The sequence below is a fragment of the Glandiceps talaboti genome, chromosome 5 (genome assembly GCF_964340395.1).
Source record: "Glandiceps talaboti chromosome 5, keGlaTala1.1, whole genome shotgun sequence".
Lineage (NCBI taxonomy): Eukaryota > Metazoa > Hemichordata > Enteropneusta > Spengelidae > Glandiceps > Glandiceps talaboti.
Window position 1 is genome coordinate 11,192,066 of NC_135553.1, and position 14,986 is coordinate 11,207,051.

The 14,986-nt window shown below is 35.9% G+C and overlaps 1 protein-coding gene across 1 annotated transcript in view; it reads left to right on the forward strand.

Moving 5' to 3' along the window:
* The window catches only part of LOC144435160 (ADP-ribosylation factor-like protein 6-interacting protein 1), a 54,282-nt gene extending 46,696 nt beyond the window's left edge, over positions 1-7,586 (forward strand). The window contains exon 6 of the transcript XR_013480883.1: positions 7,576-7,586. The gene's annotated coding sequence lies outside the window, so the exon portion shown is untranslated. The remainder of the gene's footprint in view (positions 1-7,575) is intronic.
* The last annotated feature ends 7,400 nt before the right edge of the window (positions 7,587-14,986 follow it).

Consider the following 14,986-nt stretch of genomic DNA (forward strand, 5'->3'; position numbering starts at 1 on the left):
TTGTCGACATACAAAACCCTCAATCAATCTTTTCAAAGGAAACTATTGAACATAATGTTAACTAACATTGCTACATTTTATCGACAAATTACAATTTTGTTACAATTTAAACGATTTCAAGTCTAAAGCTCACGTACAAAAAATACAAAAATGTTACGTATGTAAGAAACTTGTCGCACCAGATGATGAAATGTAGCAATGTTAGTGTGAAACGTGTCAAGTCAAATTATGAAATGTAGCAATGTTTGTGTGAAACTTGTCAAATCAGATGATAAAATGTAGCAATGTTTGTGTGAAACTTGTCAAATCAGATGATAAAATGTAGCAATGTTTGTGTGAAATTTATCAAGTCAGATGATGAATTGTAGCAATGTTAGCAAAAACATTTATCTGTTCCGACTGTCGATTTTGCACATTACTTTCCTCAGATATATTTTAGGGTTGCACCAACCCAGTTTGGCATATACCCATTCTGCACTACATTCACATTAAATCTCGTATATAATAATAATAAAAGTCAATTATGAATCTAGAGAATATCGGTTTGTCCATCTTGTAAATCAACTAGATTCCGTCAAATGTTATATTGTGAACACATTATAAGGCCTAAGAACAATTTGTATGGGGACGATTACTTGATCAGGAGATTTTGAAATTTGTTAAATTTAGTTTTGATAAAAACAACCTAATTTGTCGATATTTTCAAGTTTGAAAAAAATGTCTTTCTTTTTTAAAAAAAAACCACATTTTTGATACAGAAAAGATATTGCCGTGGTAAACAAAAACTTGAACGATACTCATCTTGTGTGAGAATAAGTAACTGTTACAAAACTTTTTTGGTGCTTTGAGTGAAAAGTTTGAAAAGAATAAAAAATTTTATTTTTATATAGCACACTTGTCAAATTTTACGTTCTTTTTCTAGTCCCTTATTTGCAAGATATTTGTACAAAACGAGAAACATATACATCAACAATGGCATTAAATATACGTGCGTTTACTACACGATTGCGACTGTTATTTATAGCTTGCCTTTTTTAAAATTCGACTTTAACTGCAATTACAATTGATAGATGGGTAATTCGGGTGCAGTTTTCATTATTGCCTCTGGTTGCATTTAGGTGATGTACTATCTAGAAATCTAATTAATGGTATACTATAGCAGCTAATATAGAAATCATGAACCCGAAGTCGTGACATCAATGACAAACATGCAGTTCTACTGATGACAGATAAGAGTCTTAACAAAGTTGACAGTGGATTAATCGACTAAATCATTTGCTCAGTTTCCAAGTAAATCGGCTTCGATGTCATGGTCATTTGCAAAATTGATCTTTTCCAGGTGAACCCACTGTAAAACGATTAAACTCCCCAAGTCAATTAGGGCTCCCCCACGTAATGTACTATGCACCTAGAAAATAAAATAAACCCTAAACCTTTTCTGGTTCTTTGCTAAGAGAACTCAACCCATTCTTTGGTAGAGTCAAGAAAAAGATCACGCGTCATCGTACAATTGTTAAAATACAAATCAAAATGATATGCAAATTAAGCCATTTAGAATGTTACTACAATGTATATGGTAATCAAAATATTGTGAACTCTCCGAGAAACATTTATTAAGAGATTGTTGATTTCCTTGAAAACAAAAGGAAGAATCCTGAATCCTAAATGGACCAGTCTGAGAAACAAACTTTCATTTGGCAAAGTTTGGAGAGATTATAAGAGGTTTGATCTTCAGGGAAATAGATCTCAAGGCGCATTCTAATAAGGAAGCCATTTTCTCTAAAATAAGTTTATTTGTTGTCTACTAATTAGTCTACCTGATTTTCAGATCATATGAAAATGATGACTACATCAACAAAACAAGATAGAGGTAATTAACTTTGAGATTAAAATACAGTTTTGAGTTGTTCCGTCTCCATCCTACATAGAATTGTAGGCAGCTAGCGGTGCTGAGTAAATTAGTTTTTTTGCGGACACACGAAAGGGAGACGGAACATGTACAGATCATGTATTGACTGACGCTTTTCCATTATGTTGTTATAGCCTGTACAATTGAAACTTGTTCACCTGCTATAGGCCATAGTCTGGTTTGGCAAAATTCTTCCTACATTTGCTCTCTTTTAAATTTCTTTCTGAGAAATATCTGATCGCCGCTAAATCATATTTACAGTGTAACAACCTACAAAGAATATCACTCGCAATGGAAATGCAAGAATGCTTGTAAGATTCATGTAGAGCCAGAACGACACTCGGTGTATTTCAGGTAAATCGGCTTTAATTGTCAATTAATCCACCCATTTGACAAAATGACCTGTTTTGGCTAATCTCTGACAAAATGCCAGATTCTATATCAGTGACATGTTATCTTCTTGGTGTATTTTAGGTTATCTTTAGGTGAATTACTGAAAGAACATTATACAATAGAAGCCGTCGTACGGCTCAATAAAATCTAACTGAACTTGTTACATTTTGTTGTCTGGCTCGACAGAACTATTTATATACTGAACATTGCAAACAAATCTTACCAACATTGCTACATTTCCTTGGCGTGAGATACCATGATTAGCATCATCACCAAATCATACACATTGTAACAATGTATACTTTTCAGGCATGTCAATGGATTACAATGTAACAAGTCAGGCTCCTTGTTTTGCTGTGCCAGGGGATGCTAATAATATGCTTGTTAGGCTAAATGATACACTTTAGCAACTTTAGTAAGATTGTCTTGGATCCAAACAAGAAAATGTAGCAATGTTAGTAAGCTTTTGACGAGGCAGATGCAGATGATTTGCTCCAAATTATTAAAGTGGTTTCCATTGTTACATTATTAGCACATCAACCACTTTCTGACACTCCATATTACGGTATCATGGTGCCTTTAAACGAAAAAACAAATACATCTTTGTGACGACGTTTGCTAAATTTTCATTCCAGGGATGACTAAAGTTAATTCCAACAGTCGACTTCCGTGTACATTCTATCACATTCTGGCGGAATACAGTTTGCGTTTTTATCCTAACGTCATTTGCCACTCTTGGTTATATGGAAACCCATAACCGCTATAATACATTATGCATGCCCATTAAGAAATCAGAGGAAATTGCATTGCAGAATTGACTCTGCATCAAAAGCTCGTCCATTTATAGTAGAGTATAATACAAACATTGGTTTATTTATTGCTTCGTACAACATTATATAAATGACATAGTAGACGCAAAAATCTAGGAAAATGTTAGCGAATTAATGAATCCTCTCTGTCACTAATCAAATGGTAGCGAATGCCTTTTTAATGGTTATCAATGACTGCCATTAGATATATTGGGAATGTCGTGATCGACTAGCAGTACTATTGAATACACATTTAATGATAATGATGGTGGTTGGCCATACACAGTTGATGGTTTGATTTGCGTTGTATCGTAGGCCGTGGCCTCATGTCGATAAAAGGGTTAAGGGTCATACATACATACATACATACATACATACATACATACATACATACAGAAGCAAATCACTAAATCAAAGATATAAAACTTAACATATATATTATGCCAATATAATAAGCAATTGTTTGATCTGTCATTTTGTCCCTAGCGAAATTCAATAAAAGTTAAATTTGATTTACCTGTATATGTCTTTATTTTGGCCAAGGAAAATCCATGTTGCCCTAGCCTCAGACCGCTATCGAAACAAAATGGCCAGAACCTGAATCGTTGCTGATTTTCTCCCCAATGGCAATGTCATATATGTAGGCATTTAGGGAACAAATAATGTTGATGTTTCACCATGACAGTTTATTGCATGTGATATGCTTAATTTTATCTTAAGTTATGATTATTTATACATATATAGACTATGATGAATTCGACTTAATACCCAAACGACTTCTTGATCTTTTCAACAGAACACATTACCCTTTTTAACTGAGTACTACTATGTCACCTCACACTCACAGTTTTAATATTCAAGGTGGTATTCACAGCAAGAACACACGTATCAAGTACTTATTGAGCTAACGTAATCTCTTCCAATATGTGTCGATCGTTTTCAACTCATTTTGGTTGATCTTTGAACCGACATTACATTTATCAAAGAGTAAGAGTGGCCATAGTCGTTCAATTGTCAATTAAACTCAATGCCAATGAATAACATAACACACCTGGCCCACGCTTGTTTATTTTGTGGTGGAAGAAAAGTCGTAATCGTTAAGTTAAGACTGTCTTTTTGAGGTTGCGACGTGAGTTGTTCATCCGTGTTCTTTCCTGATAGCGTTTTGGTCGTAAAGGATACATATTCGGAGCACGAAAACTAATGTTGTTGTTTCTCACCTCAATTTCGAAGTCTTGTGATGTCAATTTAGAAGCGGCAATTAAAGTTAACCCTGCGCTTAAGGTGTTTTATACACGACCGAATTTAGATTGCATACATTGTACAACTAGAACAACTACACACCAATAGACAACAATCAAATGTGCTTTTTGTACATCAATCTTTAAAGTGCTCACTTATTGATGTATAGCGCATTTTATTAGAAGGAGCGTTATCTTTATTACTAGCGCTGGATGTAATTCGGTCTATCAACATGCAAATATGTTAAGCCAAATACAGTGAAAACCTAATAAGCTGAAACAAAGACGTCGTCGTCCGAAACGAACGAAATCTTAATAAAATTCTTACATTTTATTGTCTGGCTCAACAAAAATCTTAGTAACATTGCTCCTTTTTATCGTCTGGCACAATAATAATCGAAGTACAATTGTTACATTTTAGTCTATTGACATGCCTGAAGAAACTTTATTTTGTTACAATGTATATGATTTGGACAAGATCTGCTAATAGTTGCTCAAGCAAAGAAAATGCAGAATTATTATATGCAGCATGCAATTATGTTGGTGAGATATTTGTCATGCCAGACGATGAAAAAAGCAATGTTAGAAGGGTATGTGCAGAGCAAGACGACGTTTTGTTTCCATTGTACATGGTAAGCACTGTTGTAGTTGTATTAAATGCTATTTCTTGATCTGTCTTCGCATGCTTATAAGTTGGCGACGAGTTTGTCGTACTCACGGTGGTGCCGCAAGCAAGGCGACAACCCAAATGATAACATCAAGGAGATCACCAAGATTCCAACCTAACCCAACCCAACAGAAATGTTAACGTTGAAAGTTAGACTTTAAGATTTGAAGGTAGACTGGTGACAGTCGCTTTTACTAATGTGTTAATAATTTTTCATTTGTTAATTAGACTAATTACACTTATTGAGATATACTAGTATTTACATAAGTTAATGGAATTGTAGGGTGCCAAAGGCGTGGTTTCAATGTTGACGATGATTAGCGCAAGTGTGCGCTTTATTGCGGCGACACATAAATCGCGCCTTTGGGGCGCTACAGTTCCATATATGGAAGTAAATATTTTTTTTATTATTATCATGACATCGAAAGAAAAGGAGACACATGTCACAAGCAACTGATGGCAGTCTAAAAATAAATAACGGGAATCGAGAAATTATATGCAACGATTACCGTAATGTGCAATGCATAACTCCCTAACGTACACTTATATATGGTTGTGATGTTAAAAGAGTTCAAAACCATTGATTACAAATGTACAATATGGGTCTCACAAAAAAAGGCAATTTAGCTGGAATGGCTGACATTTGCAACCATTTCTGCTAAATTATGGTTGTCAATATCAAAAGAAGAAAGACGAGAACTCGATGTTAGACTGATGACATAATCCATAAAAATTGATCATGATCATCAGAAAACACTCACTATGTGACTATGTAAGAAGATAATTGCGTTTTAACCATAAATAAGAACATGTGTACAAGTTAAGTGAAGTTCATGTGGCGTAGCTATAGTTAAAAAGAGAAAATGGAATTTGCTCCCTGTGGTTTACTCGCCCTGCTGGAAGGTACGTTGGTCAACCTTTATGGATGGCTATCCCCAATGTACTTTCGAAAGCCGCGGTTAAGAGGTATACACTAAAACAGAATTTAAACTGAGCACCCAGAGAGTTTGTTTAATGCATGTAGAATGTATTTCGGAAACAAACTCTTTAAATGTTTTGCTGTAACTTTGTTCAAGAAATATCCAACCTATTCTCAATTAAAATTTAAAAAAAAAAAACAATCCGGGGTTATCGTAAATGTTTGTGAAATGGAAGTCCAAATTGAGTCATTTTAGAATCCAATATGGCCGCCGATTACCGAGCTAACTCTATGGGAATATAAAGGTTTGTTGAAACAAGGACCAGGAACAAGCTTTCATGTCTATATATATAAAGATGAAAAGAAATGAAAATGTATATTCTGATATTAAATATGCATGTTAGCTGTCTCCCATGCGACAAAGCGTGCCCATGGCACAGGAAATCGGGAACAAGGTTCAAGTCTGTATTTATTTCTAGGCAGAAGCGCGTTATAAATGTGATTTTAAATTAGGAAATGACTGTCAAGATCCAAAAGTATAAGAAATGTAAGGCCAGTAGGGGCTGGACATACATTGAGGGCACGGGGTATTTTGTGTTTTTTAATTCGATGAGTGAAAAGTGAAAAAAGATTTACCGTGCCTAAGACGTTGCACAAACAATTCTGGTCCTTCCCCCTCCTGTGTTATTTGGATATCTGTGATCAAAAGAATTTTTTAGACCAAAATTCGGGAATCTTCCCAAATTCCACCTGATGAAAATTGGAGACCATCCCACTAAAAACACCAGCCCCCATGTCTCCCCCAGTCTCTTATTTACCGCAGAGGAGTCGTTTCCCTGTACGTGTCACGTAAAATATGACTATCTTTAGATAATAATTCTAAATTCTCTTTGCACATTTCAGAATATCCTCTTCCGGCCCAGTGGTGTACTATGTCGGCAGACCTGTGATCAACTCGTCATCAGGCAGCTATACCTGATGGAAAGGGAACAACGCAAGCGTGAAATCGCAATTTGTCAGCATTTGTCTGGAAATAGCAATCCAATCTTTATAATGGCTGCACGCTTTCTACGTCTGTTCCCGAAACAATTTGCTCTTTCGTAATAGCGCACACGACCACGTCTTGGCTAAAGATACATGTTATCTGAGCGTGTTCTGAAGAGATTGTTATGTGTACTGCGATCTATAGCTTTATCAGTTTGGAATTCAAGTCACGAGAAGGGTCTTGCGTGATTTATGAAACAACTTCATGTCTTATATCTGCATCATTAAACTGTCTACATTGAAACAAAATTCGTTTTTCAGTATATAACGCACATTCTGTTCTTTCTACATTTTACTATTGTTGTTGTTGAAATGGCTGGTCAAGAGAGATCGAAGTAGCAGCAACAGTTTTGAAAGGTTTATTGTGTATGTTGAATATTTAAAATCAAATCTTACTACGAAACTAAGGTTGATTTAGAAAGTGTATTAGACCACATGGTGTTTTATCCTCTTTCATAAACGAACGACTGCTGTAATGATTTATTACTAGACTGACTACTCACTCTGTTAACAAAATCAGAGATACGTAAAATGATCCGTAACCGATATATTGTGATATGTGTGTCTCAGCAGACGGTGGTTTCATAAACAAGGACATCATGGAAGACACTGTACATTCCTGAAACAATTTTGAGCGACATAACAAGACATACATCACATCATGCTTGTACACGTATTGTGTGTGTGTGTGTGTGTGTGTGTGTGTGTGTGTGTGTGTGTGCGTGCGTGCGTGCGTGCGTGTGTGTGTGTGTGTGTGGAATATACCATGCACAGTGGTTGGGGTTGGCCTTGACTTAAAGAGACAGACACATGCAACATGCTTGTAAAGCAATAAATAAATCAGCATTTAGCCAATAAGACAGGAGATATATAAAATAAAACTGGTGTAAAGGTTACAATAGCATCATCTGGCTCGACAAAAATCTTACTAACATTGCTACATTTTATCGTTTGGCGCCACAAAAATTTAAATACAATGGCCAAGTTACATTTTAATCTCTTAAGAGCGAAAACTATCTATCAAAAGATGGTTCATGTAATTACAAATGTACCAATGGTGGTAAAAAAATAAATGCGCGTCAGATGATAAAATGTAGCTACACTTTGTTCCCAGGTACTAGACAAAGTTCGTTTGTAGGTCAATTTGTTCCTATTGTATTCACAAAGGACAATGTTTCAATGAGGTAAACTTGAGCGGCATGTAAGACACCAATATTGTATAAACTTGTATGCACCGTTGTTTTAAAACATGAAGTCACGACAGATTCAGCGCGAAGGTTTGATATTGTACTAGGCAGAGAGGTAAACTTATGGTGTGATAATAAATAAACATATCGTATAATATCTATACCTCATTGTTTATACCTCATTTTATTTGCGCGTATTTAAAGCCATTCTAGACTTTGTTTTCAGCGGGTGATCACAGAAGTACAAAGAACGGTGAGTTGTTCAGTCTCGATATCAACAAGCAATTACAACAACTCGCATCAAAGTCATATAACCCACAACACGGAGGCATTATCATGGGTGTCATTATCATCAATTGTTAGTACCACCGTGGTCAACCACATCACCCTAACCACCAACCACCACCACCTCCACCACCACCACCACCACCACCACCACCACCATCATCATCATCATCATCATCATCATCATCATCATCATCATCATCATCGCCATCGTCGTCGTCCTCCACATTCTCCCCCTCCTCCCTCCCCACCTCGCCCCCCTCACCATCATCACAGTCGCAATGCAGTATTATATTTTGTGACACACAACCAAATAACAGATATTTGTAGTCTCGCGGTAGTTGGAGCTGTCTAAAGGATATTAGCATCAGCTAGTAACTTTATATACATTTCATTTTATTCTCTAAAGGATAATTCTAATCTCGTGAGGTTTTGTTTTTGTAAACTTTCAGTGACTTATGTGTATTACACAATGCATATCATATCATCTAGACATGAATGAGAGCACTGTTGGTCTAAATCGATGAACGTCAACTTGCTAGATGAAGAATGAAGCAATCATCATCATCATCATCATCATCATCATCTTTTCAATGACAAGTGCAAAGGAAGCTTTAAGTAATTACAGTGAAGCAGGTCAAAGTTCATGCTACGTCAAGTGATTGATTAAGTTTGCACTCGAGATTCTACAGTAAAGGAAGCATGCAGAATAACAAGGGGGGTTTTCATTAATCTAATTACAGAGAGTGCACTTTATCAAAAACTACCATCTGTGTTTGAACTTTATCTCAGTAATGTCACACAAGTTGACATTAAAGAACGTCCCTAGCAGTTATACATACTCCCTGCGATCGACATGACTAAGGAGGTCAAGTACTACAAAGATGGATCTACATGTGAATGCAACTTAATATCAATCTTCAATTTTATAATGGCGACAGACGACCGAGACAACAAGGCAAAATTTTCATTCAGAATCGATTTCCCGTCTTCGTTATTGCGTCGCCAAAAGGCAAATCCAATATTAAAAAGCAATTACAGTGTGCAATGTATATACTTTTTGTTTGTATACTCAAGATGTTCATCTTGGCCTTTATGCCCATAGATGATCATTAAATACCATGTACTATGGGTCATAGTATATTCCCGCCAAAATAACGAGTTTATTCCCGCCAAACATTATCCGGACAGAGACAGTGTTTTCCAAACGAAAATATTGTGCACAAAGTTGTTGTGTCTAATATACATTATGCATTGTGGCTTGGAGCATAACAACTGTTTATATTTTTTTGAAAACATTATGGTAAATTATAATAACGACAAATATATTTAAATAGTTTAGAATCTATCACATAATATGATTCAGCAGTATAGTTGTTACATTATTTTTCTGTTTCTGTGTCACTCTGTAGTAGTTTCTCAGCTCTAAACTTTTCTGTATTATCTCTTCATGGGAATCTTGCAACTACAATGGAGACCAGTCGAGTAGAGACAAATCGTCGACAAAAAAACACACTACTTTTACTACGCCTTGTCTGGTATGACAAAAATTGAAATACGTTTGTTATATTTTAATCCACTACCATACTTGATAAAATACCAGACTTTGGCCGGGAACTTATCTGTTTATTGACGTAGCATTAGGTGAATAGATCAGCTTTCATAGGCTGGCGGTTTGGTCATTTTGACACCTTTTTACAGCAATTGTATTTGATTGGCTGCAACCAAATATGGTTGCACTGTGTACGAGATTGGGCAGTTTAGTGTTGTTCCGGTTTAGACGCCTGGTAGGGCTGAACAACACGACGTATCATACAGTCATCTAGGCATACCCGATCTCTCAAATGTTTATGTATACATTGTTACAAAGTAAACGGTCTGCTAAGATAACGGTAGCTCTCACAAAGAAAATGTAGCAAACTGAATGTTGGGTAAGATTTTTGTTAGGTCAGGTGATGAAAATGGACGTTGTTAGATTTCAGTTAAGCTATATGATAACATGTTAGTAGTAATACAAAGATTTTTGTGGAGACATACAGACGACGATTATTTGCTACTCAACTGAACAGCCAGAATTCCATTGTAGGCTAATTGGTGCAATAACTCGAAACAATTCGAAGATTCACTCTGATTGGTTGAAGATGATAGCAGCAACGACATACGTATAGTGATTAAAATAACAAGTAAGTATAATTGCGTGTATTTCATGTCGTCTCCCACAGGAGTATTTTCGCCAGTGTTTGCATAAAATGCTATTATAATACAGTTGACAAAATAAAAAGGTAAGAGATGTCAAAAGCCTGAGGAATTTCGTATGAATTTTCCTATGAATACTTTATACATACACAAATATACCTTGAGCAACTGTTTGAAATATAAGACTGGATTCATTAAAGCGACAAGAGTTAGACTGAAGGCTGCATGCATGGATGTATGTATGTATGTATGTATGTATGTATGTATGTATGTATGTATGTATGTATGTATGTATGTATGTATGTATGTATGTATGTATGTATGTATGTATGTATGTATGTATGTATGTATGTATGTATGTGTGTGTGTGTGTGTGTGCATGTATGTATGTATGTATGTATGTATGTATGTATGTATGTATGTATGTATGTGTCTCACGCATTCTGCCATGCGGCTGTTGTCTGTCTGTCTGTCTGTCTGTCTGTCTGTCTGTCTGTCTGTCTGTCTGTCTGTCTGTCTGTCTGTCTGTCTGTCTGTCTGTCTGTATGTATGTATGTATGTATGTATGTATGTATGTATGTATGTATGTATGTATGTATGTATGTATGTATGTATGTATGTATGTATGTATGTATGTCTGTATGTCTGTATTTATGTCTGTCTGTCTTAATTACACAAACAAATATCCATCAATTCATTACAGACATAGTTTGGTAACAGTCATTCACTAAATGGGAACCCAGCATAATTTCGATATCAATATCCTGATTTTTGAAATGACTACATGTATTTTGTTTTATTCATGTGCAGAAATTGAATACCTTCAAGTTGACTGATAAGACTGGTACCTGTTTTTAAACACACCCTTTTTGTTGTTTCTGTTGATTAACATTTTTAAATAGAATTAAGTATAAATCATTTAAATTCAGGTCTGCATCGAACTCCCAATATAGCCCATACTAGTTTGCAATCAACTGAATGTAATAACGTCGACGGATTAGCCCAAACTTTGATGCAGACGAACGTAGTAATCTATTAAAAGTGAATTTTGAAAGCCGGCACTGGATCAGCTTCGAATGACATAACAATGACGGCATTTTAGTTGAGTTGGTACGCGAGGTGAATTTTAATGAGTTCATGATATCTGTTACAGGTTACACTTTACACACTCGTAATGATAGTATGCCGTTATCAACACGAGTGTTAACTAAAGAATTCTACCGTATATTTAAATGAATTGTGATAAACAGGATGTAGGTGAAGGATGAAGAATTGTTAGGAATGACGCCCCTTTCTCTTTATATCTTTCAATTTTATATGTTGACAAAAAACATTAATATTGTCAGATATTGATGAAGAGAGAGAGACCATCTGTTACCGAAATCAGTTCTATTCATTCAAGTCATGTGACATTACGTACTGTACTAAAAGTCGTGACATTTTACCTCTGGTTGTGTACGTACACAGCTTTGTTTCATCATGATGAAAAATGAAAACTGTCTCAATATAGAAGGCGACATTCAGACAATCAGTCAACTCTTTTTACTTATATCATTCATGCACATCTTCACTCAGAGATTTCGCAAGAAAATATATCGTGCGTAGCTTCACTTATACGTACGTCGTATGTCCTTATGCATTTAAACAAATTCTTACCTGGAAAGTCGATTTTGTCTACAAAAAATGCCAATTAGGCTATTAATATGCCCGAAAACCTCTCTAATATCGATCATAGACATAACCACAAAATATGTGTACTAAATTCCATTATAATTTACCTCATCATTTCGCATGTTAATGAAACATAGAGACAGAAATAGCGACGGGCAGATACATAGACAGACAGACAGACAGACAGACAGACAGACAGACAGACAGACAGACAGACAGACAGACAGACAGACAGACAGATATACAGACAGACAGACAGACAGACAGACAGACAGACAGACAGACAGACAGACAGACAGACAGACAGACAGACAGACAGACAGACAGACAGGGAGAACTGTTCGGAAGTCTCCGCATTATAATACAACAACGGTACTTGCAACGCTTAATTTGTCTTGATGTTCCCCGGTATCCCAAACATAATATGTCAACGTTTAAGACTTCCAATCCAGCATCTAAAATATAATTATTACATGTTAAATTGTCAAACTATTTATCACTCTTCCAGGTGAATGTCTAAATTTCCAGGCTGCTTTTTATCATGGGATCTTAATGACACAATTTTAGACAGTCTCTCGAGAGGATTTATATACGATCACCAATTATAATAAACGAGCACACTGGGACCTACATTCGATGGATATTCGTCTCAGAGGGCGCGCTTCTACATTCGCCGGGCTAATTCAGATTCTAGAGATACAAAATCCCCATGCTAAGTGTAACCAAATGCAATACACTGGTGATGATGCGATGGGTATACATGTTGTTTACCTTACAGAAAAGACAATTAATTGGGTCGATTTTGTGGTAATTTCCCCCCTCCCCCGAAAAATAAATATGTTGCACTTCATACGCGGGCAAGATTTTCACATTTTGCACATGTCAATCGAAGTTGCAATTTACATTTTTATTTTGCAAGTTGACAGTGTCGATCGAGTCATGGGAACTGATCTTTGGTCATGGGTTTTAAGGAATTCGTACCACGTACAATAGGATAGCTAGACATACATATTTATGGTTTGCTATTATAACTTATTTCTTCGTTAAATACACATTGCCATTCTTTAAAAGCCATTTGACTCAAATGAAAACTTACATAAAACCTTAATTAAACTATGTCTATTATTATAATCGATGTATATCTTCGATGTCACATTCTGACGTTGTTAGTACACTTGATAGGATAATAGTACGTTTACTCGTCATTTTAGTGTCTACGTATAATAAATTACGTCATTGAATCGTACATGAAAAGTACATCCATCCCTTAAATTGAAAAGTATTTCTGTCCCCTAAATGAAAATTAAAGTACATTATCCCCTAAATTGAAAAGTACAAATATCCCATAAATTGAAAAGTATTTCACCCCAAAGTATTTCTCTCCCCTAATGTAAAGTACACCCATCCCCTAAATTGAGAAGTATTTCTTTCCCCTTAATGAAAGTACATCCATCCCATCAGTTGAAACGTATTTCTCTCCCCTAAATGAAAAGTACACCAATCTCATCAATTGAAACGTATTTCTCCCCAAAGTATTTCTCTCCCCTAAATAAAAATTACATCCAACCCCAATCTGATTAAAATCCGATGTAGATGTCAGAGGTGGTCATGAGATGTAGAGGTGGCCATCAAGACGAAAACGTAAACATGTATCACGAAGGTCAATCCAAGCAAAAATACCGAGGTAAAATAACAATAATGAATGATTAGCCGACATCGACATCGGATTTTAATCAGATTGATCCTACCCATCGATTTAAAAGTATTTCTCTACCGTACATTGCAATTGAAAAGTGCATCCATTCCCTAAATTGAAAATTATTTCCCTCCGTTATAATATTGAAATGTAGTTATCTCCTAAATGAAAAGTGAATCCATACCTTAAATAGTTTTGAGCGAACCTTCAATTAGTGAATCTTCAATAATTACAATGGGTAGGCTGGGGAATGAGGAGGTGGGAGTCATATTTTACAAGGTCGCCAGTGGTTCTCGGGAGATCTAGAGGGTCTCATTTTAGAAAATAGAATTAGGGAAGGGTAAGTCTAGTTACTATACGTGTAGCCGTTCTCTCTATGACCGTAACGCGTATGTAGGGATTGACCGATGTGTGAGGGCGCCCCGTCACGGCATACACTACAGATTACACGGTGCCATCTTCCTCGGGAAGGCCACCTGTCACGATTCTCCATTTCTATCTGTTCTGTGTTGCTTGTTCTCACCAAGTCTTAATATTCTTCTCTATATTCCAGTCCACTCTTTAACATTTTGTTGCCCATTCTGTTCTTGATGTTCCCCTGTAAATCAAAATGTGCCTCTGACATAGAAAAAGCACATTTCGATGCTATGTTGATATCTTATGCCCCTAGGCCCTTCAGAGCAAACATAACCATGAATATCATAATGTGATGGGTTTTATGTATGTAAGTATTTAAGATCGAAAAATTGCGTCTCTAGTTGGCACTTGTCCTTGAAATCAATGTGTTACTTAGTGTGGAAAACCGCTATATAAAAACTAGCGTTATAATTACACTTACGTGTATATCATATGTATTGTATGCCTATAATTCAATGGGTGAATTTATGAAGGTTGCACTTACCAGACATCTTTCATACACATAATACGATATGCGCTTCCGAACGTGTGAGGGCGCTGTTTATGGGCAAA